Source organism: Marmota monax, unplaced genomic scaffold (assembly GCF_021218885.2).
Source record: "Marmota monax isolate L192 unplaced genomic scaffold, Marmota_monax_Labrador192_F-V1.1 WCK01_AAM20220418_F8-fsc00125, whole genome shotgun sequence".
Lineage (NCBI taxonomy): Eukaryota > Metazoa > Chordata > Mammalia > Rodentia > Sciuridae > Marmota > Marmota monax.
This window is the reverse complement of record NW_026695235.1, coordinates 1,847,366-1,870,993: the sequence shown is the minus strand read 5'-3', so window position 1 is coordinate 1,870,993 and position 23,628 is coordinate 1,847,366. Positions and strand designations below refer to the sequence as shown.

The following is a 23,628-nucleotide window of genomic DNA, read 5'->3' as shown; positions in this document are numbered from 1 at the left end:
GGTGCCGGTTGCAGCATTTGCTGGGGACTTGCTGGTTTTAGCCTACATAGGTTCACTTGTGTTTATAAAATGTCTCTTTCTAAACCTGGGTCTGGGGACTTACAGAAGACAGGCAGCATGACACGATGCGGTGGCGACTCCGTGACCAGGCGCACCTGGTTCGTGTCCTTTTTCATTTACTAGCTACATGGCTGGTGGCAGGTCACTCGGTGTTGGAGCTTCTGTATCTTCCTAACAGATAGAAAACACCGTCATCACTCGTTGATGATGATGATGATGACAGATCAGTCATGTACAGTGCCTGGCAGAGGCGCAGCTCAATAAATGATATTCATTATTATTAATATTGAGTAGTTAGAAGAGTCCTTGTGTTGCGCTGGGTCACTGCCAAGGTCTCCCACGATGTTTTCAGCTTAGGGTGGCCTTGGCTGGGGATGCTTCTGGTTTAGTCGAGGACTGGCAAGCCTGAGATTCCCTTCGCCAGATGCACATGGGTGGCGGGTGGGTGTGTCCCTGGATGTCAGCTTGCCTCTAGTGTTGCCCTTCTGTTGTGCTCATGGCTCCCACTCTGCACTCTCCTCCCACCTCCCACCAGAAGCCGGCACCGCAGAGAAGCAAAACAAACAGGCACAGACTCCGAAAATAGAAGCCCTTTCTTGATTTCCTCATGCCGGACTCATGAGCCCAGGTGAAGAGATGGTCAGATCTGTGAGTCTGTGCAGAATATATCTCAAGATGTTTGTGATAAGGAATATAGGTTTGGTCCTTGTCCTGGTTCCTGGTACACAATTGCTAAAACCTTGGGAATCTGGAGTGATAGAATGTTTTTCTTTTGCTTGCTAATGTGATGCTCAGTGCTGGGGTACCTTAGCTTTGGAATGGGCGCTGGTCTTTAGAAAGATCAAACCATGTGATCAGAGGTTGAAATTCTGAGCTCCATCCTCCCCTCCAGAAAGGCTGGAAATTGAGTTCATCACCGACAGCCTATGACTTCCTCCTTCTCGGACTTCTGTAAGCTCATTACACAATAGGGTGCGGAGATGCACCCAGGGAGGGCATCCAAGCTTTGTTCCCCATACCATATGTATTTCTCATACTTGGCTCACGTCCTTTATACTAAACCTGCAAGAGTAAGTAAACAGTTTTCTTGAATTCTGTGAGCTATTCCAGCAAATTATTGAACCTGAGGAGGGGGTCATGGGAACCCCTGAATTTGTAGTTGTATAAGCAGAAGTGTGGGTACCCGGGCCCCCCCATTTGTAGCTGGTGTCTGAAGTGTGGGCAGTCTCAGGGGACTGAGCCCTTAGCCTGTGAGGTCTGTGCTGACCCTCAAGCACTGGTGAGTTAGAATCAGAGCTGAACTGAATTGTAGGGCCATCAGCTGGTTTCCAGAGTTAGCGAGTTAGTTGGTGTGAGGATGCCCTTTCCCCCACCGATTTGGTGTCAGGAGTGAGTGAAAAAGGTTTGTAATGTGTGATGGGGGACATGTCCCCCAGCAAGGAGCCCCAGCTCACCTTGGAGGTATTGATGCATCCCTTGCATCTGGCTTAGGTTTTATCATTGGGCTCAGAAGGACATGATGGTCACTATGGCTCATTCAACTTAATGCTGCAACTCCTAGGCTAACACCCCTGACCAATGGGTCTCTAGGCCTATCACCTCCTCCATGTAGCAATCAAAAGGTTATTACCAAGTAGCCCCTTTCAGCATTTTTCTAGACATCTCTAATTTTAGCTAATACTGAGTAGAAATCCCTCTTCCGGTGACTTTTACCGTTGGCTTAAGTGCAGGCAAGTTTCTGAAGATCTTCATCATGTTCACCCCCCTTTAATTTGTTTGTTTGTTTGTTTGTTTATTTTTGCAGTATTGGGATTGAATCCAGTTGTACTCTACCATAAGCTACGTTCCCAGCCCTTTTATTTTTATCTTTAGATAGGGTTTTGCTAAGTTGCCGAGGATGGCCTTGAACTTGCGATCTTCCTGCCTCAGCCTCTTGAGCTGCTGGGATTACAGGTGGGCACCTCTGCCCACAGCTCTTCCCTATAGCTCTGTTTCGACTTTCAGCATCACCATTTCCTCCAACTCTCATTCCTTAGACTTTGTTCTTAGGCCGAACAGGATCCTGCTGACTTCTTTCTGGATTGTTCTCCAGGTTGTCAAAAGACCTCCTTGAAATGGGTTTGTTTCCTATCATTGATTCCAGTCTTCCAGCCGTGCTTTGACTGTTAAGCTCCCTTTTTTCTAGATCCATTGTAAGCACGCATTTTCTTCTGTTTTCTGTTTTTCGTGACCACGTGACACTCAGGGCTCCTGTGGTTAGATGGTCAGATAGTGGGGAATCACGTTTTCAGTCTTCCCCACCTATTCTGGAGTTGTGGATCATTGTAAACTCATGTACCACAGAAGTGTCTATAGATCTGGAACGAATTTTATTACCAGTGTGCCTAGATCTGTCCTTTGCCCCTGGCCGGCCAGTTACGGAGTCAACCACCGTTTTAGTCAGCTTTTTCACTGCTGTGACCAAAAGACCTGACAACAATTTTAGAGGAAAAGTTGATTTGGCTCATGGTTTCAGAGGTCTCAGTCCACAGCTGGCTGACTCCATAGCTCTGGGCCTTAGATGAGGCAGAACATCATGGCGGAAGGGAGTGGAGGAGGAAAGCAGCTCAGGACAAGGCATCAAGGCAGGAGAGAGAGGGAGGGGAGGGAGAGGGAGAGCTCTTACTCACTAGGGACAAAATATATACTCCAAAGACAGGTCCCCAGTGACCCCCCCCCCCCCAGCTACTCCCTCCCTACCTACAGTTACCACCCAGTTAACCCATCTCACTGGGAATATGCACTGATTAGGTTTAGCCTTTCACAACCTAATCATTCCACCCCAGAATGGTCTTGCATTGTCTCACACATGAGCTTGGGGGACGGATGCCTCATATGTAAACCCTCACAATCACAGTGGTGTTCTGTCCCACAGACTGACCTTAGGATGGCTTCAAGCTAATCATTTCAGAGTGTTCCCACCTCTTAATCTCTGAATCTACATGATCCTGGCTGCCACCAGTAAGTCTAGACTGTTGGTAGGTACAAAGAAGAGAAGAGAGGGAGGGGAAAGAGTCTGTGGTGGGAAGTGGTGTGCTCTCACTGACTCCTTTCCTCAATGGCAGCCTGTTGGAGTCTGCAGGTCCACAAGTATTGGGCATATTTATAGCTTCTGGCCAGGAAGGTACTTGAATTAGTCCCATTAACAAAACCCAAATGTTTAGTTTCTACCCGACATGCTAAAGTTGTTCCCCCTGGCTGACCACTATTTGGCTTCGAAAGACTAGGTCTGCTTAGTTTGTAACTAACTGGACATAAGTTCTCACTTAAGTCTTAAGGTCTTCTTGAGTACATGACCAGCTGTCATAAATCAAAACAGTGATTTTATTGGAGGAATGTAGAATTTTTTCTTAGAAGACTTGGGTTGGCTTTCCCTGCTTAACAGTCCTTTAATGATGGCCAAGTGTCTTAGTGCACTTTCTTTTTTAAGACTGAGTAGTTGTAAAGAAGAGAAGTGTATTTAACGCACAGTTATGGAGGCTGACGAGGCCAAGAACATGGTGCCAGCTCTGGTGAGGGCTTTCCTGCTCCATCATGACACCGAGGAGGGCATCACATGGTGAGACAGAGCCAGTGTGTTCAGCTTAGGTTTGCCTCCTTTTCTTATGAAACCACACGTCACATTATGGGGACTCACCCAGGTGACCATATGTAATCCTCATGACCTCACAAGGCTCCACCTTCATATACCATCAATATAGGAATTTGAGGATTAAGTTTCCAATACATGAAATTCTGGGGACACCGTTGAACCATAGCATCAAGAGACATTTCTTACCATAGCATCAAGAGACATTTCTTCCCTCCACAGGGAGGTCTGTGGGATTTGCAAAGATGATGTAGTGTTGGGACTGTGTGGCTCAAGGCCACTGTGGGGGCTTGAAGGGTGATAATGAATCACCTCATTCTCCCAGAATTTAGAGCCAATTGGTGAATTTAGCACAGAACTCAGACAGATGGAGGTCAGAATATCAGCATTGTTACAGACAAAGCTAGTTGGAGAACAGGCTTAGAGGGCCAAGGGGGCTTGCTCACCTCCCTCCCCAGTTGCAGGGCTGCCAGTCCCAGGAATAGGATGCTTGGCTCCCAGAAGAGAAAGCCTGGTGGGTGCTGGGCCCTGGGTGCTCAGTATCTTCTCCCAACCTTGCCAACCGGGAAAGCCCTCTTCCTCCTGGGGAAGCATGAATTACAAGATGTATCAGAGAGGTTGTGTTCCTTTGCTAGAGCCGCAGTAGCACAGTACCACCACTGAGGGCTTAAAGATAGGACTGGAGATAATTTAATGTTTACATTATCAAACATTAATAATGCAGTAGGCTGGTGTCCTATTAAGAAGAGGAAGAGACACCACAGCACTCTCTCTCTCTCTCTCTCTCTCTCTCTCTCTCTCTCTCTCTGAGTGTGTAGAGGAATGGCTGTGTGAGGACAGAGCTAGAAGGCAGCTAGCTGACTACTGGCCAAGAAGAAAGGCCTCCCAGGAAACCAACCCTGCTGCATCTTGGTCCTAGACTTTCAGCCTCTAGAACTGTGAGAAAACAAATCTCTTTTGTTTCAGCCACTCTGTTCTGCGGCATTTTGTGATAGAACCCTTCTGTCCTTCCTTGCAACAGTGACAGCCGTGCGCTCTGTAGGCACACCCCAGGTCAGAGCCAGTGTGCCTGTCTTTATGCTGCGCATGCGCAGGGCAGGGTGGTGGCTCCCTGTCTCCCCTCTCCCTCATCTGTGCCTTCATTTGATGGGCTGGGTGACTGAGGACGAGAAAGCTTAAACCGTCTGCTCCAAGCCCGTTTGTGGATTAAGCAATGAGACCTGGGGTTGAATCCCAATGCTCCCAGCTCCCTCTTGGGTAAATCCAGGACAAATATACTTAATATCTTAGTTAAAAACGCAATTCATAGTGACATGTGGATGTCATTGACTTGCAAAGGAATGAGACAAAGTGGGTCAGTGACACACTGCACTGTTTTGTGACAAATGTAGGTTAACTGATTTAATGGAAAACCTCAATCTAGCAATAAGGGGACTTGAAAAGCTTAAGCCCTGGGAAAATCTCCTCCCATCCAGTGAGGGCTGGGATAGAATACATGCGTTTCTTTGAGGCTGGACCTTTTATCAGCAAACGATTTGCTCTGTCTTGAAGTTAAAAATGTTGCTTTCATTCAGAACTTATTGAACAGATGCCAACTCTGTACCTGTCTTTGTGGGCCATTAAGCACCAAGAGCTAAAATGAATAGTTGCTGTCCTAAATTAGCTGGTCATGTCCTGGGCCTGGCTAAACGGACAGTGGCAAACTGTATTGTAGGTATCACCTAAAAGGGCACAGGGATGTCATTACAGAATGCCATGAGACTCTGTGTTAGAGCATCTCATAAATGGAGAGTAGTCATCATGGATGGCGTACCTGAAACAGGTGGTTTCTTTGGGCAAAGCGTCCCATGGGGAATGGTGTTTTAGGCAGAGACAATATTAAGTGTGTTGACATGGAGATGTGGGGTGTTAGCCTCCTTGGAAGACTTTGTACTTACACGTATTGCCCTCGTATCTCCTTTCTTCTTTCCCTCTTTTTCCCTTTCCCCTTCCATCAGTGGTGTGTTCATTAACTGGCTTCCTGGGGTTAATAAGAAGGCCTCATTTGTAGTGTGCTGATTTCCATGATGTAAATTTTTCTGTCATGGTCCACAAAATTCCTAAAACTGTAACATTGATTGCAGGCCTGTATAATCACATACTAGCAGACCACTGTCTTCCATCATCCATCCATCCACCCATCCATTCACCCATCCATCATCCATTCATCCATCCATCCATCCATCCATCCATCCACCCACCCATCATCTATCCATCCATTCACCCATTCATCATCTATCTATCCATCTACCTATCCATCTATCATCTGTCCATCCATCCATCCACCCATCATCTATCCATCCATTCACCCATTCATCATATGTCCATCCATCCATCCACCCACCCATCATCCATCCATCCATCCATCCTTCCATCCACCCATCCATTATCTATCTATCCATCCATCCACCTATCCTTCCATCATCTATCCATCCATCCATCCATGCACATAGTTTTTATCAAACAGAATATAGAAATATGTTACAAATTTTAGAGCCCCTTTAGTCAAGTCTTCCTGTTTTATAGCAAAGAAAACTTCCATTTAAAGAGGAGACACAAGTTTTTTTTTTTTTGTGTGTGTGTGTGTGTGTGTGGTGCTCGGGATTGAACCCAGGGCTTCACCATGCTAGGCAAATGCTCTACCACTGAGCTACTTCCACAGATCTTTTAAAGTCTATTTGTTGGACTGAGATTAGGATTGGGGTCTCCAGCATTCAAGTCTGTAGCTGCCTCCCTTACATAAGGAAACCACAGGCTCTGATACGGCTTAATAATTACCGGGTTGGAGCACCCTTCCCTCTACTTGCACATATGCAGCCTGACAGTTCTAATGCTCATGGAGATGCCTTTGTTGTCCCTTGTCTCAATAGTTGTGGGTTCCAGCAAGCTCAGAATTCTCTTTGCAGGTGGTTCAAAATGTCCCTGTTGAAATCACTTTCTTCTCCCAGTATGTAGTGGAGCTTCAAAATCTACTTCGAAATCTACTTGACTTTTAATATTTCCTTAGTCTTTAGTATTTCCGGAATTAATTTATCTCATTTGTGTGTGTGTATATGTGTGTGTGTGTGTGTGTGTGTGTGTGTGTGTAATATAGACATTACTCCTTTGGGACCCCAGTGTAAGCCTGCCATTTGTGGGCACCCTGTTGGTGTTGGGCTGCATTTCCTTGGGCATACCTATGGGATTGGAAAATCTCTTTCCTATTTCCTGGGCCTCTAATAGTTACCTTGGAGTTTGGGGAGAGATGAATAATTAATCACAATTTTGGTGTTTTTAAATTGTTGTCAAATCAGACAGGAAGGATGATTTTTTAAAAAATATTTATTTTTTAGTTGTAGTTGGACACAATACCTTTATTTTATTTACTTATTTTTATGTGGTGCTAAGGATTGAACCCAGTGTCTCACAAATGCGAGGCCGCTGAGTCCCAGCCCCAGCCCCGGAAGGATGATTTTTTATTAGGGAACTTTATTTTGAAGCTTTGGACAATGTGAATGGTGAATATTGAAAGCTCCAGAGAATTCCATTTAAAACTATCATCTGTATTATGGCTTTGAATGAGAAAGCAAGTAGATTGTGTATTAGGATGCTGTTTCTGTACAGAGTAGTCAAACAACTGGTGGTGGGGAGTGGAAATAAGGGAAGCCCGGAGTTGAAGAAAAAACCCACTTTACTTGTTTCTTTATTGTCCAGGATTTTTTTTTTAACATGTTTAATTACAAGTCTGTAATAAAGGAAATCCAGACTCAGCAGAAAGCCTGGTTATATTTTAATGGACTCATCCAGGCATGAATAAATTTTCTATTGCCTTTTGAAGACAATTTGCCATTTGTCCAATGTAAAGTTTACTTGTGTCTCGTTTATAAATTATTACTTAATAATCCTAGAAACAATTAATTTTGGTTGTTAGAAAGTTATAATGGCCCCCAAAATTCTTAAAACTGTAACATTGATTGCAGGCCTGTATAATCGCATACTAGCAGACCACTGTCTTCCATCATCCATCCATCCACCCATCTATCATCCACCCATCCATTCACCCATCCATCATCCATCCACCCATCTATCCACCCATCCATCATCTATCCATCCATTCACCCATCCATCATCCATCCATCCATCCATCCATCCATCTGGTTTAACTGAGCATAGGTATTCAAACCTATGCTCAATTAAACCAGAAATCTAACCTTAAACTTCACTGCAAGTGAACCCTTCAACTATGAATTTTTACCAATTTTTTTTAAGGAGGTTAATCATCTATCTGTATGTACTGCCTAATCTGGTTATTATTCAGAATCCCCAGCACTTTTTCTCCTTCTTCTTCTCTTCCTCTTCCCCTTTCTGCTCATCCTTCTCTTCTTCCCCTTCCTTCTTCTCCCCACCCCTCCATCTTCATTTTGCAATGGTGGGGATCACACCCATGGTCCTGTGCATGCTGGGTGAGCACTCTCTACTGCCGAGCTCACCCCCAGCCCTCTTTAGCACTTCTTGACTTTGATGGTCTTTGCTGCCTTGAATCTGAACGTGGAAAGTCATGAGATTTCCCCACCATCTCAGGAATAGCGTCATGTTCCATGATTCCAGCCACCCTGCCTTCCCTACTCTTTCCCCTTAAATGAGCTTCTTTCCTGAACTTGGCAGTTCCATTCTCATCTTCAGGATGTCCTCTGGTGTTCCAAATCTTAGATTAGAACAATAAACTTAGTTCCATTCTCTGAGGATTTGAGCATTGGAAAAGGCAGGGAATGTGTGGATATTGTACAAGCAATAGTCAACTCAGTTTAAAAGTCCAAAGTGGAAAAACAAATGCGACTTCTTATTCAGGCATTTGCAAGCTGTTTGCCTCTCCTAACTGTTTCTTATAAAGAGAATTTTAGGACACGTGTGGACTAGGTAAATGAGATGTTATTGATGCAAAGCACAATTGTGATTATGCTAGTGGATGCAAATAGTGCCTCTGTTTCACAGCTAGTAGAAACCTCCCACTTATAAGTTATTAGGTTAAACCATATAAATTGCCAAATTGAGCTACCAAAAGGGCAATTTCATCTATTTCCACCTAAGATAGTCTATTTGTTCAATTGTAAGGCATGGGAAATATGAGTCTGCATTAAGATAGGACATGAGATGCATGTGCCCTAAGGAGGCTGGGCACTCTTATTTATCTGAACCTGTCTCTAATGGTTAGTGTTTACTTAGTTGACACTTGGTTGTTGACTCACTAGCTTTCAGAAAATATCTAGAGCAAAATTGGTTGCCTAGCAACATGTTCCAGCCCAGGAAGGTTGGAGAATGGGTCAGTGATTAACAATTATGTACAATCAAGTTTAAGAATGCACAGCAGCCTGCCATGTTCACACTCTGACCACCAGGAAGTGTCCGCATTCTGCTGCCCCGGGTTTATGACTATTGTAAGTGACTTTATTTGCAGTTGTGATCTTGACCTCACAGGGACACTGAAGAAAAACTGTTCTGGACTGAGTGAGATACGCTTATGGTGCCCTGTGTGCATCAATCCATTTTGCAGAAGCATCTAACATCATCATTTGGTTTGGCTGCCTGTCTGGACGCTCATCGCCCTGGAAGATGAAGAATCTGGATATTTATGATTGTTGTTGTCTCAACAAATTGGCCCCTATTAACAAATCTGTAATTTACTAAAGAACAAGTATGCCCAGAACGAGTGACAACAGCTCTCTCCCTCAGCCCAGATCATTCTTTCAAGAATTTCCATATGCAATGTGGACAGTACTTTCATTCTCCCTGAAAGTACCCAAGCTCTTCATCATTTCTCTTCCTTCTGTTCCTACACAAGAGAAGACAAATTTTGCATAATCCGGTCCTTACTTCATCTTTCTGTCAGCACAAATATCAATGGTGTAAATCCTGCAAATGACAGTAGAGCTAGGAGGCATTTTTATAACTCTGGCAAAGCTAATAATGCGCATTGCATTGTTGAGAATCATTGAGTTTAATTGGCTAATCAATTTTTAGGCCCTTTCCATTTGTATTTTGTTTAATCAACAAAAATAAATCGCCCTGCCAACCTCAGAAGATCCAAGTCGGAGAAGAGTGGTAAATATTCCGTTTGTCCTGCCAAAAGAGCTTTCCCACAGAAATGTCTTAATTGAAGATGATTTATATTCGGAAGTGCTGATGTTTTATCATTTGTCTGAAGAAGGAAACAGCTGTGTAAGCAAGCAGGCTTGCAGCCGTTTGGGGCATTGTTTTTGACATTTATCCACACTCTGTATCCCTCAGATGTTTATATAAAAATGACCTTCCCTAGCTTTTCTGCTAATGATCAGACACCGCCTCGTGCCGTAGCTGTCCAAGGTTCTCTGAGCTTATCGTTAGAGTCAGTCTTTGCGGAGGAGGTCTGTGTATCCCAGGCCTCTTCCTCCTTCTCCACTGGAGCTTTTTGACTGTGGTTCCTGCTCGTTGAGCATTTGGTAGAAAGTGGCTGACATCTTAGTGCTGGAAGATGGGCCACGTGAGTGTGCCCCTGTGAAGTCGGCAGATGCCTTGCTCAGTGGATAGGAAAACATCACTAGTCCTAGCTGGCCACAGGGTCTTGGGTACCCAAGGGCTTTAATCTAGGTGGGTGACACACTTTCCGAGAGTTGCAAGAATTTACTTTCTGCTTTTGCAGTCTGCTTGATGCCCCAGGGAAGAGAAAGAGATGCAGAAAAGCATTTATTTCATGCCTACACAACGTGTTCTCATTGCTCACAATAGTCCTGTACAGTAGCTACACCCCAGATAGCTGGGGACGAAGAAGGGGTTCAGAGAATTTCCACGCTAGCTCGTAGTCACACAGCTTGTGGGGGGAGGTGGCGGCTGTCCTGCTGATCTGTCATCCCAATTTACTGGCTGGAAAAGACCACTTGCTCTCCCTACACACAACTTCACCAAAATAGGTGGTTTGCAGGGCTTCTGGGTGCTATAGAATAAAAGTGGCCCAGGTTTGTGGGAGCTTGTGGGCATAGAGCTTCTCCAAAGAGCTTCATGTGTTAATTCATTTACTCATTACTTGCTCACTAGCTGCTGCTATCCTCATCTTACAGGTGAGGAAACTGAGGCACACTGTGGGTGGGGGACTGGCCCAAGGCCAGGTGACTAATAGTTGAGGGAATCGGTATTTATGACCAGTTGGTCTGACCAGAGCCCACGTTCTCTGGAGTCTACCTTTCATTGAATGTGCCCTTGTTTATTTAAAAATCCTCAAGTCTCCAAGGGTAGCAAGGAGCAGCTAAAATAACAAATGAAAGGAAGATATAGATTGAGCATCCTTGGTTAAAAACCCCATACTCTCCAACATATGAAACTCTTTGAGCCCTGACCTGACACTCCAAAGGGAAAATTCCACACCGTGAAACCTTGTATATAATATGTATAGGAATCAAATTAATTTCCTGCTTAGACTTGGGTCCCAGTTCTAAGATACCTCATTATGTATATGCAGACATTACGAAATCTGAAAACAGCCTAAAATCTGAACCACTTCCAGTCCCATCTTGGGCAGGGGTCACTCAACTTACAGTGATGTTATGGAACTCTAGACTTCGTTACGAGCAAAGGAGCCTACAGATTCCTCCACAGCCTTGGTTCTTGGCTTCTCTGGTGGCCTTTGACAGCATCAAGATCCAATATGTGCAACGCAGCGACTTCCTAACCATGTTCTGTAGGTCACCAGCTCTGGGCAGCCTGTGGGATGGTAATGGTCCAGCAGGTGCCTGCCACTCAGCAGCCCCACCCACAGCAGCATCCATGGTACCAAGGGCAGGTGATTCCTGAATGGAGTGAGGGGTGAGGGAGAATTTCCACATTTGGTTGGAGCGGGAAGGCTTGCAGTGGCTCAGATCGATTCATACACCATGACGATTAAAACACTTGCGGAGAACCAAGTTCTGATGAGGATCCCGAGCCAAGCCTTGTTTGGAACATTTTGCACATATTAATCTCTCATCCCCCACCGATCCCATTAGCTCCATGCCGTTATTATCCCCACTTAACAGATGAGAAAATCTATGTTACATGTGGAGTCTAGTGAATTTTGGGAACGTTAAAACATGCAGCACATCTCAGGATCAAGGACGTGACGTGGTAGCTGGTCCGTGGGCTCGTGATGCCAGCATTTGGCAGCTCTTTGGAGCACAGAGGCTCTTTGTTAAATGGCCCTTAGAAACTGGCTGAAATGTGCCAGGCATTATGACAGCCTGCATTTGTTGAGTTATTTCTGTACACTCGACACTATTCTAAGAACTTTGCATGAATTTAGTTAATTCTCATGAAAACACAGGGACTAGGATTGGGATTATATCTGAACGACAGATGAAGAAACCAAGTCACAGATGACATAACTTGTGCAAGGCCACCCAGTCAGTCCTCTGCAAGGCCAGGTGTCAATCAAGGCTCCTGAACAAGGATCCCAAGTCATCCTGGCCTTCTGCCTTGGAGTGAAGGACCTGGTACATCTGGGAAGGGACTGCAGCTAAGGAGATGGGCGCAGTCCTGGGGCTTCAGGTGGATTAGAGTTTCTGGACCCTCAGGAGCCATTGTCCTTTGGCATCCATTTCCTCAGCCTCATCACCTTCTGTTTGTTTGTATCTGACCACCCAAATAGTGTAGGAAATAGAAGACCCCTGGTGAGGATGGAAAAACAGACCTGGGAAGGCATTTACTGAGTCCAAGGGACCTGACAAAACACTTTTATTTTCTATCAACCCCACAATGGCCCTATGAGGTTGGCACTGAAGGATCATCTCTTCATGTTACCCAAGGAGAAACTGTAGCCCAGGGAGGGTGAGCTACTTTTCCTGGGTCACACAGCAGGTGCTGGCAGACCTGGGCTCTGGGGCCACGTGTCTGTAAAGGCTGATTATTGCCTAGGGCGAGGTCATCTGTGCGCACTCCTAGACAACCTGGACATTTCCTGTATGATCACTCTGCTATTTTGCTGTCTCCAGCGTATTCTTTGCTTCCTAGTTTTCTGCCTCGATGTTCTCCCATGTCTCAGTAGGCTGCAGGTTTCCCAACAGGATGAGGTTCTTCCTCAGTCCCGGAACTGTTTTTGGAACTGTTTTCAGGATTGCTTGTGCATCTGAGCACCTGCTGAGCTGATGAGCTTTTCAAATGTCACTTGATTGTTGGGAGGGAGCTGTGAGTGATTTGCAGGAACACACTGTCCCAGCTGCCTTCTGGGGCGGGTGGCAGTGGGCTGTGGGCTGCCAGGGACAGCGGATCCTCCTCCAGCCCCAGCCCCCTTGGCGAGGGAAGCGGTTGTGCTCTTGCCCCAGGGCTGACCTAGGTGCGTACCATCTGCTGCGCCTCTTTTTTTTTTTCCCAGGGAAATGTGGCTATTTCTGTGCTTTCCTTTGCAACATTGTCTCTTAACATCATTGGTGGTTCATTTTTGAGAATCCAATGAAATTTTAAACCTTTTTCTTTCTGGATTTCTCTTAGAAAAATGCAAACACACAACAACGGCTTTTTAGGACTGGGGCTTCCATCGACACGCTCACCATCTGAGCATGCTTGAACGCCCCGCCTTGTCCCAATATACCAGGAAAACTATCTTAAAAATTGAGTTCTCCCTGGGTTCAGTGGCACACCCCAGCAATAGCAGCAACTCAGGAGGCTGAGGCAGGAGGATCACATGTTCAAGATCAGCCTCAGCAACTTAGCAAGGCCTTAAGCAACTTAGCAAGACTCTGTCTCTAAATAAAAAAAAATAAAAGGGGCTGGGGATGTAGCTCAGTGGTAGAGCACCCATGGGCTCAATCCCTAGTACTGCTGGGGGGAAAATTGGGCTCTCACTTTTCCTGCCTCCATTGAAGGCAGATATGGAAAACTGAATTTCTGATTCTCGCCCTCCTCTCCACTGTTGCCCTAATTTCTTCTTGGCTTGTTTTTGTCCTTGAACTCACAGGGCCCCAAACCTCCCACTTCTGCCTCCTTATTAGCTGGGACTAAAGATGTGCGCCACCATAGTCAGCTTTCCACTGCTGTCAGTCAAAGTCTGAGCGGGAAAATCCATGGCACACTCAAACAGGTGACCAGAGAGTTGGATCAAAGTGTCATGGAGTTCAGAGAAGCAGAAGGGAGAGGGAGGTATACTGGGGTTGCAAGAGGAAGCCCTCCATCCCCTAGAACTGAAGACAGAGGGAGCAGGTGACCTAAGACAAGCCATGACCTATGATGGACAGGCCCCAGGTGACCCAGAAGCCGGGAAGCAGGGGATAAATGCTCCTGCTTTTCCTATCACCTTCCTCATTACTATCACCTCTCCTCATTACTTCTACTGGGACATCCCAAGGGGTTGCAGGCACAGATCACAGTGGACAAAGAGGGTGAGTCCCCTGAAGGGTAACCCAGGAGTAGTTAGTACATCACCCTTGCAAACCGAAATAGCCCAGTGCAGTCAGTCGGCGCATTTGAGGGCCTGTGGCAGCTCCCGTCATCCTGAGGTGCTCTGCCTGGGGCCTGAGCATCACGGGAAATGGCTTAGTTCGAGCTAGGGAAGTTTTGTAATTCCCTTAGTGATTGAAAGCTTCCTGGTTTTTATCAGATGCTTTTAAAACCAGTCCTCCCCCCTTCTCCTATCTTGTCATTACAAGGCCCCTTTGAAAGGCTCATTGTTCCTAGTGACGATGAAGCAATCTGCATCAAAATCACATGGAGTTGTATTAGTTTATCATGCGGCTTTCATTTGGTACCCTTATCATTTGGTACCTTGTTGTATAGAATGGGACACGTTTTGATTTTTGTAAGACAGGGAAATTACATGTGGGGAAGCAATTGAGGAATGTGCAGTATGACATTCGGACACCAGGTGGGCCCGAGGCCTCTGGGTTTGGGGCTGGGAAGTCCCCTTACAGCTCCTTTGCTTCTGCTTATACTTCCCGTGGCCTTGGGCTTTGACTCTAAGACTCAGGACCTGTTTCTAAGCTCGAGTTGCCGTTACTGACAAAAGACTTGTATCTCACCAAACTCCAGCCAGCTTCTCTGAGCCTTCTTTTCAACCTGATCCTGTCTCAGGGCCTGCCAAGCCCAGTTTTAGCAAGACTCCTGCTGGATCCGTTTGGCAAGAATCTCCCACCCTTGATGGCTGATCAGGTTCCCCGTCCCCCACCTCCACTGTCTCAGTCCTTGCCCAGCCTTCAGCAAGAATCCTGAGTGGGTTTAGCAAGAATCTCCCTAACTCTGATGCTTCTTTTTTAGCAATTTCCCATCCACTGACCCCTCTCTCTGGTCATAAAACCCCAGAGAGCCTTTCTGTGTTCCTAACTGAAGTAGCCTTGACATCTACCTTTGACTGAGTAAATGCCTTACCATTTAAAAACAGTGTCCAAATAATTTTTTTTCCTTCAGCATAACCCACTAGAAAACCACGGATTGTTTGGAATCCCCAGGACGGCTTTTCTTAGGTCACCCAATACTGAGAGCTATGTGGGGCTCACTGTCCCTGCAAGGGTCCTCGAGGGCTGGTTCTCATTGTTAAGAAGCTCAGCCTTGCTCTCAACTCTGAGATCTGATTTTTCATTTTTACTTGATCTTAATCCTGCCTTTCCTTGAAACGTGTTGCTTCCCTGATTAAGAGAATTCACTAACTTTTACGATTTTAATCATCTTAATAAAAGTGAATTTGTATTGCTCTTCTTGTGCACGTGTGGGTTTTAAGAGATGGAATCTGTGTGTGTGGCTCAGGCTGGCCCTGAACTCCTGGGCTCCAGTGATCCTCCTGCTTCCACCTACCAATAACTGGGGTCCCCTACAGGTGTGCCCTAATGTGCCTGGCCTTTTCTTGCTTTTGTTAGCAGCACTCTGAGCCTCGCTGCACCTGTGTTGCTGATTTGGGGATATTGCTCCTCTAGGAGGTGAAATCAGGGTGACTCCACTGAGGTCGGCTCCGCGTGGACTTTATTCAGCATCCTGGGTCACTCTGCTCAGCTTGCACTTCGCCATCCTTTGCTTCCTTCCTCTGCTGCTAGCTCTTGCTGAAGCCTCCTCTGACACAGTTCTGTGAACGACGTGCTCCTTTTTTTGCCAACGGGAAGAAATGCCTGGACTTTGCAAAAGCTGCTTGTCACTCAGAAGTCTTTCCTTTTACCTTCTAGGTTGATGGCTGCATTCCCAATGTTCACACTGTTGGAAGCTTGACCTCCCTGTGGTGAGTAGTTCCACTCTCCTAGGTGCCTTGTCTCTAGAAAATTCTAGGACCTTCATGGGCATAGACAGAAATTTACTTTTTTATATATTTGTGCATCATAGAGCCCCAAATCTGTGCTTGGTGTTTGCTGGTTTTCACTCCTGTAATACATCATTCACGGGTGTATGTGAAAAGCGCCTCCTGGGAAGGGGGAGGGCACGGGGGTAGGAAAGGCAGTGGAATGAGATGGACATCACTACTCTAAGTACATGTATGAAGACACGAATGGTGTGACTCTTCACTGTGTACAGCCAGAGATATGAAAAATCGTGCTCTATAGGTGTAATATGACTTGTAATGCATTCTGCTGTCATATATAACAAATTAGAATAAATTAAAAAAAAGAAGATGTTACAAGATGATGTAGGAGAATCTGAGATGTGTAGCCATGCTGGTAGGTAATGGGAAATGTACACGGGATTATATTTTCTGATAATAAACAGAAAATATCTATTTAAAAAAAAAAAAGCAGCAGAAACCAAACAACTGAAGTCATCTGGATGTTTGCCTGGAGATTCGTGGGGTGTGGGTTTAAGAAGAAAATCAAATACATTGTAAGTCTTTCACTGTGACTCTGAAAAGATAAGGTTCCTTTGGTTAGGCACCCACGCAGTGCTATTATCCTGTAAAACTGGACAGTCATCCATTTTGTGGTATTACTGAATACTCATGTTCAGATTTCCCTTATCATCTCATGATTACTTTTTCATACTTTGTTAAAAATACCTCAGTGTCATCACAGGATCTAAGCAAAGTGCCCACTGCATCTGGTCAGTGTGTCTCTTGAGTCACATTTCATGTGCTGGTTCCCGGCCCTCTCTTGTTCTGCTTGCCGTGCATTTTATCAGAAGCTGGCCTTTTGTCTGTACAGTTCCCACAGTGTCGATTTTGCTGCCAGCATCCTTGGGCTGTCATTCAGTATGCTTCATTGCCTCCCACATTTCCAGTGTTCTAGAGCCTGGACCAGATAGATTCAAGTTCAAGTTTGGGGGCATATTTCATAGACGACGGTGTGACTTCCATGGAAGTGCACATTCCGCCCCTCTTGTTGAATTGATGTTCTTATTGACTTGTGTTGTCAACAGCATTCATTGTTGGGCCATGAAATACATTACTTTATGAAATGAAATTACTTTATGAAATGACCTTATGAAATATATACCATTGTTTATTAAAACCTTATGGGTTTCATTTCACCCCATCATCCATTGTTGGGGTGCCCTTCAGCATTTCTCCTTATGGTTTAAGCAGCCATTGGTGTGCTACGATGGATGTCTAGATCTGGCCTTTTCTTTAGGAATTACAAAAAGGTGATATTCTAATTGTCATTTCTTCTCTATGTATTAGTTGGAAAAATTTTATAAGAGAGATTTTACTTACCTTTCAAAATTTTTTTTTATCTAGTTTACATATGCAAGCAGAATAATGGCTTGATTCTTGCCTTTTATTTGCACAATAATGAGTTATTTCCATATCATCCTTCAAAGATGATCAAGGGGCTTTTAAAAAAATATTATGAAATTTGGTTGGTTAATAGAGTTGACATAGGGGTGAAGATTTCGTAGAAACTTAGTAAAAAAAAAAGACCCTTTTAAATTCCCACAATAAGTGTTTCTAGATAATAAAAGAAAGGAGGGAAGAGAAGATATAAAGTAGATCAAAATAAACTGTGCTAGAAAATAAGAGATTTTTTTTTTTTTAAAAATAGCAATGCTCAGAAATATTCCAGGGAAGATAAATACAAGGAGAATTAATTTACTTTTAGGTACTTATTTACCACCTATTCCTCATCTATCTCAGTTTTAGGCATCAAGGACAAAAAAACCTGTCCTCAGGGTGTTTACATTCTACTGTGTGTAAAGATAGAAAATAAACGAATGAGGATGTAAACAGTATGGTATATTGAAAAACAAAGATAGGAAGGGCAATAGGGTCCCAGGGTGTCCTGAGGTTTAATATAGGGCTTCTCCAAAAAGACTTTTGAGCAAATCAAGGTGGGTAGGGGGCATAGTTGAGATAAGGTGCAAAGGTCCTGTGTTTCAGGTGTGCTCAGCCTTGTTAAGGAGCATGAGGGAGGGGCAGAGAGAGCTAAGGGGTGATTAATTAGGGAGCCCATGAGATTGGGGCAGTGGGTTGGAATCAGAGTATGCAAGGCTTGCAGACCATTGTGGGGACTCTGGGGACATGGGATGGACATGATCTTACTTCCTTTTTAACACAAGAATATACTACGCGGAAGGGTCAAGGGCAAGATCAAGAAGACCAATTAGGAGGTGCCAGTCAACTGGGTCCTGGTGATAGAGCTGGGAGAGGTAGATAGATTTTGGATGTGTTTTGAGGTAGAGGTGACAGGATTTGTACGGTGTGTGATGTAAACCCCATGAGGACAGGGTTTTTGTCCTTGATGCCTAAAACTGAGATAGGTGTGGAATAGGCGGTAAATAAGTACCTAAAAGCAATTGCTGTTTCAATTGTGTGGGAGAAAGAGCTGTCCAGGAGAGTGAAGAGCCACGTATTTGGATGAGAAGGCTGACAGTGGTCAATTTCTGCTGTTCTGGGCCCTTCTGGGCCATTCAGCAGGTAGGAGTTTCTACTGGGTTATTCATTCTGGAGTGGTTTATGAGTTGCTGCATGGAATTCTCCCCTGGTGGACTAGTTATCTCTTTCAGCTCAGTGAACACAGCCTGTACCCTATCCCTGGCTCTGCCGGCTACCAAAAGGGGTGCTGAGCCAGGCCATTTGGAGAGATGGCTACAGAACTCTGGTGAATGCTGGTTTCTTAGACGAGCCCCATGATCGAGTGGAATTTGCTTCTGTGAGGAGAAACCCTTATATCTTAAGAAGTATGATTGTTGAGAAATGATATCTACGTGGGTATGCTCCTCCACGTCTTGGTGGATAGATTCAGTTCAACTGAATCTTTGCTTATTAAGGTGTTTTCTTAGGCGAGTCTTCAGGGTGCATTGGCTTCACCTCTCCTTCCTATCACTCTGACGACCATAACAGGACTGCACAGATTATACCTGCCTGTTTTACTAATAAAGTTTTAGTGGGACACAGTGACACTCATTCTTTTACCTGTGATCAATGGCTGTTTTCCTGCTACAATGACATAGTGCTATCACAGTGCTTTCACAGATCATACTGGTCCACAAAGACTAAAATATTTACTATTTGGCCCTTCACAAAATAAAAAGTTTTCTGATCTTTGGGGTTGAAGATAAGCTGAGGTTGAATAAGGCTCTGAAGCTAAGGATCACACAAAATATCATCATACTAAAATATCACCAGTCTTCTAGTGAGAATATGAAATTTACTGCTTCCAAATTGTGGCTTAAAACTATTAAAATGATTCAGTTTTCCTTATTAATTTTTCTATGTTAGATGCCATTATCCTTAAACAGTCCTCCTTTGGTATCTGTGGGGGATGGGTTCCAGGAACCTTCCCCCCAAATCCCAGGATGCTCAAGTCTGTTATATAAAATGGCACAGTGTTTACATAAAACCTACCCACCCGCTCCAGTGTGTTTTAAATCGTCTCTAGATTGATTGCTTCTGATGCCTAAAAATGTGAATGTGGTGCAAACGGATGTTACGCTATATTGTTTAGGGAATAATGACAAGAAAAAAAGGTAGTATATGTTCAATACAGATGCAACCATCGAAGGGCCGTGACCCACAGATACAGAAGGTCAACTGTACTTGAGAGGAAATGTATTTCAGCAATGCCAGGCACACATTAAATAATGGGGTCATTTTAACTTTGTCAGTGGTAGAATGCCACCATCCTGAAACTCAGCATTTTGAGGTCTCATTTGTCACCTCCTTTTCCTTGGATAGTGAAAAGCTTTCTCTTCCATGTGAATGTACTAGTATGTGGTTTGCCTTTGATCAGGAATTCTGTATCCTTTTAATATCTTATGCTGAAGGTTTTCAAAATAAGGAGACTTGCATTCCCTGCGCCCCCAGTGGAACTCAGCTAATTTTATCTAGGCTATTGCTTTTGTCTTTACCCTATATTGTATGCTACATCATTATGGATGACTGTGGAATTCTTCGTGTAAAAAAAAAAAATTGAAATAGGTTTAAAATATAAAGGATTGTCCTTAATTGCATTTTAATGTAATAAAAACCAGAGCTCAATTATTAAAAATGGCAGAAGAAAAGAATTGAAACAGTAAAATTGCTTAGCAAAGAGTCTATTTCATAGTGCATTTGGATATAATTGGTATCATAATGTGTAATTAACAATCTTTCTTTGAAGTGTGAAGCTTAAGTTTGGGTGGAGAGGAGACCTCTGAGGACCGGGTGATGTCTGAATTAGTTTTTACAGTAGCACTTCTGAATCTGTGCCCAGATTGTAGGGTCTTGATATCTGCCTTAGTTTTTTTTTTTTTTTTTTTTGGTGCTGGGGCTTGAACCCAGGGACACTTAACTACTGAGACACATTTCCAGACCTTTTAATTTTTATTTTGAGACAGGGTCTCACTCAGTTGCATAGGGCCTTACTAAATTCTGAGGCTGGTCTCAAATTTGTGATACTCCTGCCTCAGCCTCCAGAGTTGCTGGGATTACAGGTACCATGCCTGACTCTGCCTTGATTTTTGGTGGTTGAGAGAGAGTTCTGCCCGATAGAGGATTCTTCAACTCTTGTCAGGGAAGAGAGGAGAGGGCAGACTTGTCAATTGCAGACTGCTGAAATTTCCTGGGGACTTGGAGGTGACCAGGTGGAGCCCCCTTCTTGCCCAGGTAGACGGCTGAGCTGGAGCCTGGAGCTTCAAAGCAGCTGAAGACCTTCCTTGGACAACCTGGCCTCAGGGTTCTTGCTGCTGTTGTAGTTGAAAGTAATGAGTTCAAGGAAAAGCTCTACAAGGAAACACAGGGGAGAGAACAGGCCCCTAAGCATGCAGCCTGAGCCTCAGTTTTCCCAAGCCCCACTCTTGCTCTGATGGCTCCTTGAAGACTAGCAGACCAGAACTCTCAAGAGCCCTGGGAGGGAACATCCCAGTCGGCTATATTCCCTATTCCCTTGGCCCAGAGTGCTAGTGGGTGCTCTTCATTGCCCCCTGGTGGCCGAATGCCACAGCCCTAGCCTTCTGAGGCAATTTAGCCCTGTGACTAACGATGGTGAAATCAAAGGCCACCCAGAACCATGTGGGTAGGGGCTGGGGGGCTTGCCTAATAGCCTATGAGAAAGAGACCGCTACTGCTGAAACGTTTGGGATGTCTTTGGAAATAACTTTTAGAGTCTGTAGATTCTTCAGAATAGCTTGGCAACTCTTTCTCTTTTGGGGTGGGTTTGATTTTCCGTCAAATTCTTATCACAATTGCCTGTCAACTGGTGTTCTACTTTGTTCCTGTCTGCGCAATGTCCATTCTCCACAGAGACGCTAGAGATCTGAGGTGCTCTCATGCAGCTCTGGGGACAGAATGGGTTCTTCAGTTGGAGAGGGTCTGCTAAGTGCAGTTTCCCTGGATGGCTTCATGGAGGAAATAGCTCAGATTCAGCAACACATGTGGTCTAGCTGGGTAACAAAACCAAACCCATGCAACACGTTTTCCTTGTCTGACCTCCTGTGTTGGGGTGGCCCACTGTGGAGGCATATGACAGGGTATGGCTACTTGTCCTCCCAAGGTTTGAGACCTCGGCAGCCTTCCCAGCGTCCCCAGCACAGTACAGTTTCACAGTACTGTGGGGCCAGGGGACTTGCCTGTGTCTCAGGACAGCTGCCATCCTGGGCTGGGTTCTTCTTGGTGCAGCAGGCTGTCAGTGTAGTGGGATGTCTGACAGCATTCTTGCCATCTGCCCAGTAGATCCAGTATGCCTCACTAGCAGTGACAACCAGAATGCCCCCAAACATTGCCACATGCCCTCTGGGTTGAAGACAACTGGTTAGATGTCCACGAGCTCAAGTTTCTGCCTTCTTACCATTTTCTAAAATTGTTCCCCTCGTACTGAGGATAAGATCTGCTAACGTGTAAGAGAGAGCCTTGAAGGACAGCGTGCTATTCAAATTCAGACATGCCGATGCCTGTGGGGTGTTTTGTAATCTGCTCTGTGGTTCGGTTTCTGTGTTGTCATGGTCTTATTTTCCCTTTGTATTTGCCAAGTATTTTTCTCCCTAGCCAAATGAGGATGTGGTTCTTTGCTAACACATTAAGTGTATTTGGTTCTTAAAACCCCAGTCAGAGAAGGTCTTGACTGGAAGAAGTCTGGAGGAACCTTTGGGCCAGGAGTAAATGTCCTGTTAATGTCACCATCATCTGTGTCATGATCTCACTTAGTGCTTTAAGTGAGAAAACCCTGCAAGGCCCAAGACGGACAGTTCTTCCCCTGTCATGGTGAATGGCAGGGCCAGGGCTGGCTGGGTGTTTCTGGGGAATTTCCTTGCACTTCTGTTTTCTGGGGAGGTTGGTGCAGCCGTGAGCAGAGCTCTCCACCTCCCTGCTGGAAGCCCGACCCCAAAGTGCCACTATTCTGGGCTCACTGAGGATTTGCTAACAGAAGTTTCTTTAAAAAAAAGAAAGAAAGAAAGAAAGAAAGAAAGAAAAAAAAAGATCAAGGAAGAGATTAGTGGAGGCAGAGAAAAGGAGGGAGCCAGGAGTCTCTTAAACTGCCCAGACATTAAGATGGAAGAGGGGAACAATGGCGGACCTTGGGGGGGGGGTTAAAAGGGAGGAGGGATCTCTGGGTAAAGGAATTGAACAACCAAAGCAGACAGGTAAAGCATGGGATCTTGTTTTGGATCCTGATTTGACCAAAACAATGAGAGAAACCAAAACAATGAGAGAAAGTGGGACAGGAGAGAGAGAGAGAGGGAGAGGGAGAGGGAGAGGGAGAGGGAGAGGGAGAGGGAGAGGGAGAGGGAGAGGGAGAGGGAGAGGGAGAGGGAGAGGGAGAGGGAGAGGGAGAGGGAGAGGGAGAGGGAGAGGGAGAGATATCAGTATGGTGAGTTGGTGATATTGAGGATTTTTTTTTTTTTGATTGGACCTGAAAAAATAGTACTGGGGTTATACTTTTAAATCCATCTGTTCTAGAAATGCCTTTTGACATGTTGGCGGATGATATACTCTGATACTTGAGGTTTTCTTCTAAGTAAATAACCCAGCGGGTGGAGAGAACAGTGAAAGAGGATTGAATGGTTGAAGTTGGACGGGGGCATGTGAGGATTCTGTATTCATCATAAAACATTTCCCAAATGGAAGAAGTTTTCAAAAATTGAAAGCCAGTCAACGGCAATAGATCATGACCTTCTTTGTAATTTAAAATAAAGAACTAGGGGGAGAAATTTGCCATCCTTTTAATCTTACCTTAAAGAGAATCTCCTAAGTTCTGTAGATGCTTCCCAGTCTCCCCAGCCTTTGCCCCGAGTGACAGGTGGATGTGGGCACAAGAGCCCTAGGAGCCCGCCTCTCCAAGTGCCAGATGAGACCCTCTGTGCCAGTAGAGAACTGTGGTGTCCCTGGGTAGTGGACCATGAGGGGATTCCTCCATAAGTATCCTCTGCCCGCTCCACTGCCAACTTTTTTTCCTGAGTATATTATTATTTTAAAAGCACACAGGTAATACATGTGTCTTGTAAAAACCATGCAGGTAAAAGCGAAAGTCCTTCTCTTTATATGTCTCCTCTCCCATTAATTCCATTGCCTTCTCCACAAGTAACCATTTATAATAAAGAAGATGATG

General features: G+C 44.9%; 1 protein-coding gene across 2 annotated transcripts in view; it reads left to right on the top strand.

The window, feature by feature from the left end:
* Nucleotides 1–23,628, top strand: part of Tiam1 (TIAM Rac1 associated GEF 1) — a 360,672-nt gene that overhangs the window by 62,077 nt on the left and 274,967 nt on the right. For both annotated transcript variants that reach the window (XM_046439109.2, XM_058577281.1), the window contains exon 2: nt 15,850–15,902. The gene's annotated coding sequence lies outside the window, so the exon portion shown is untranslated. The remainder of the gene's footprint in view (nt 1–15,849; nt 15,903–23,628) is intronic.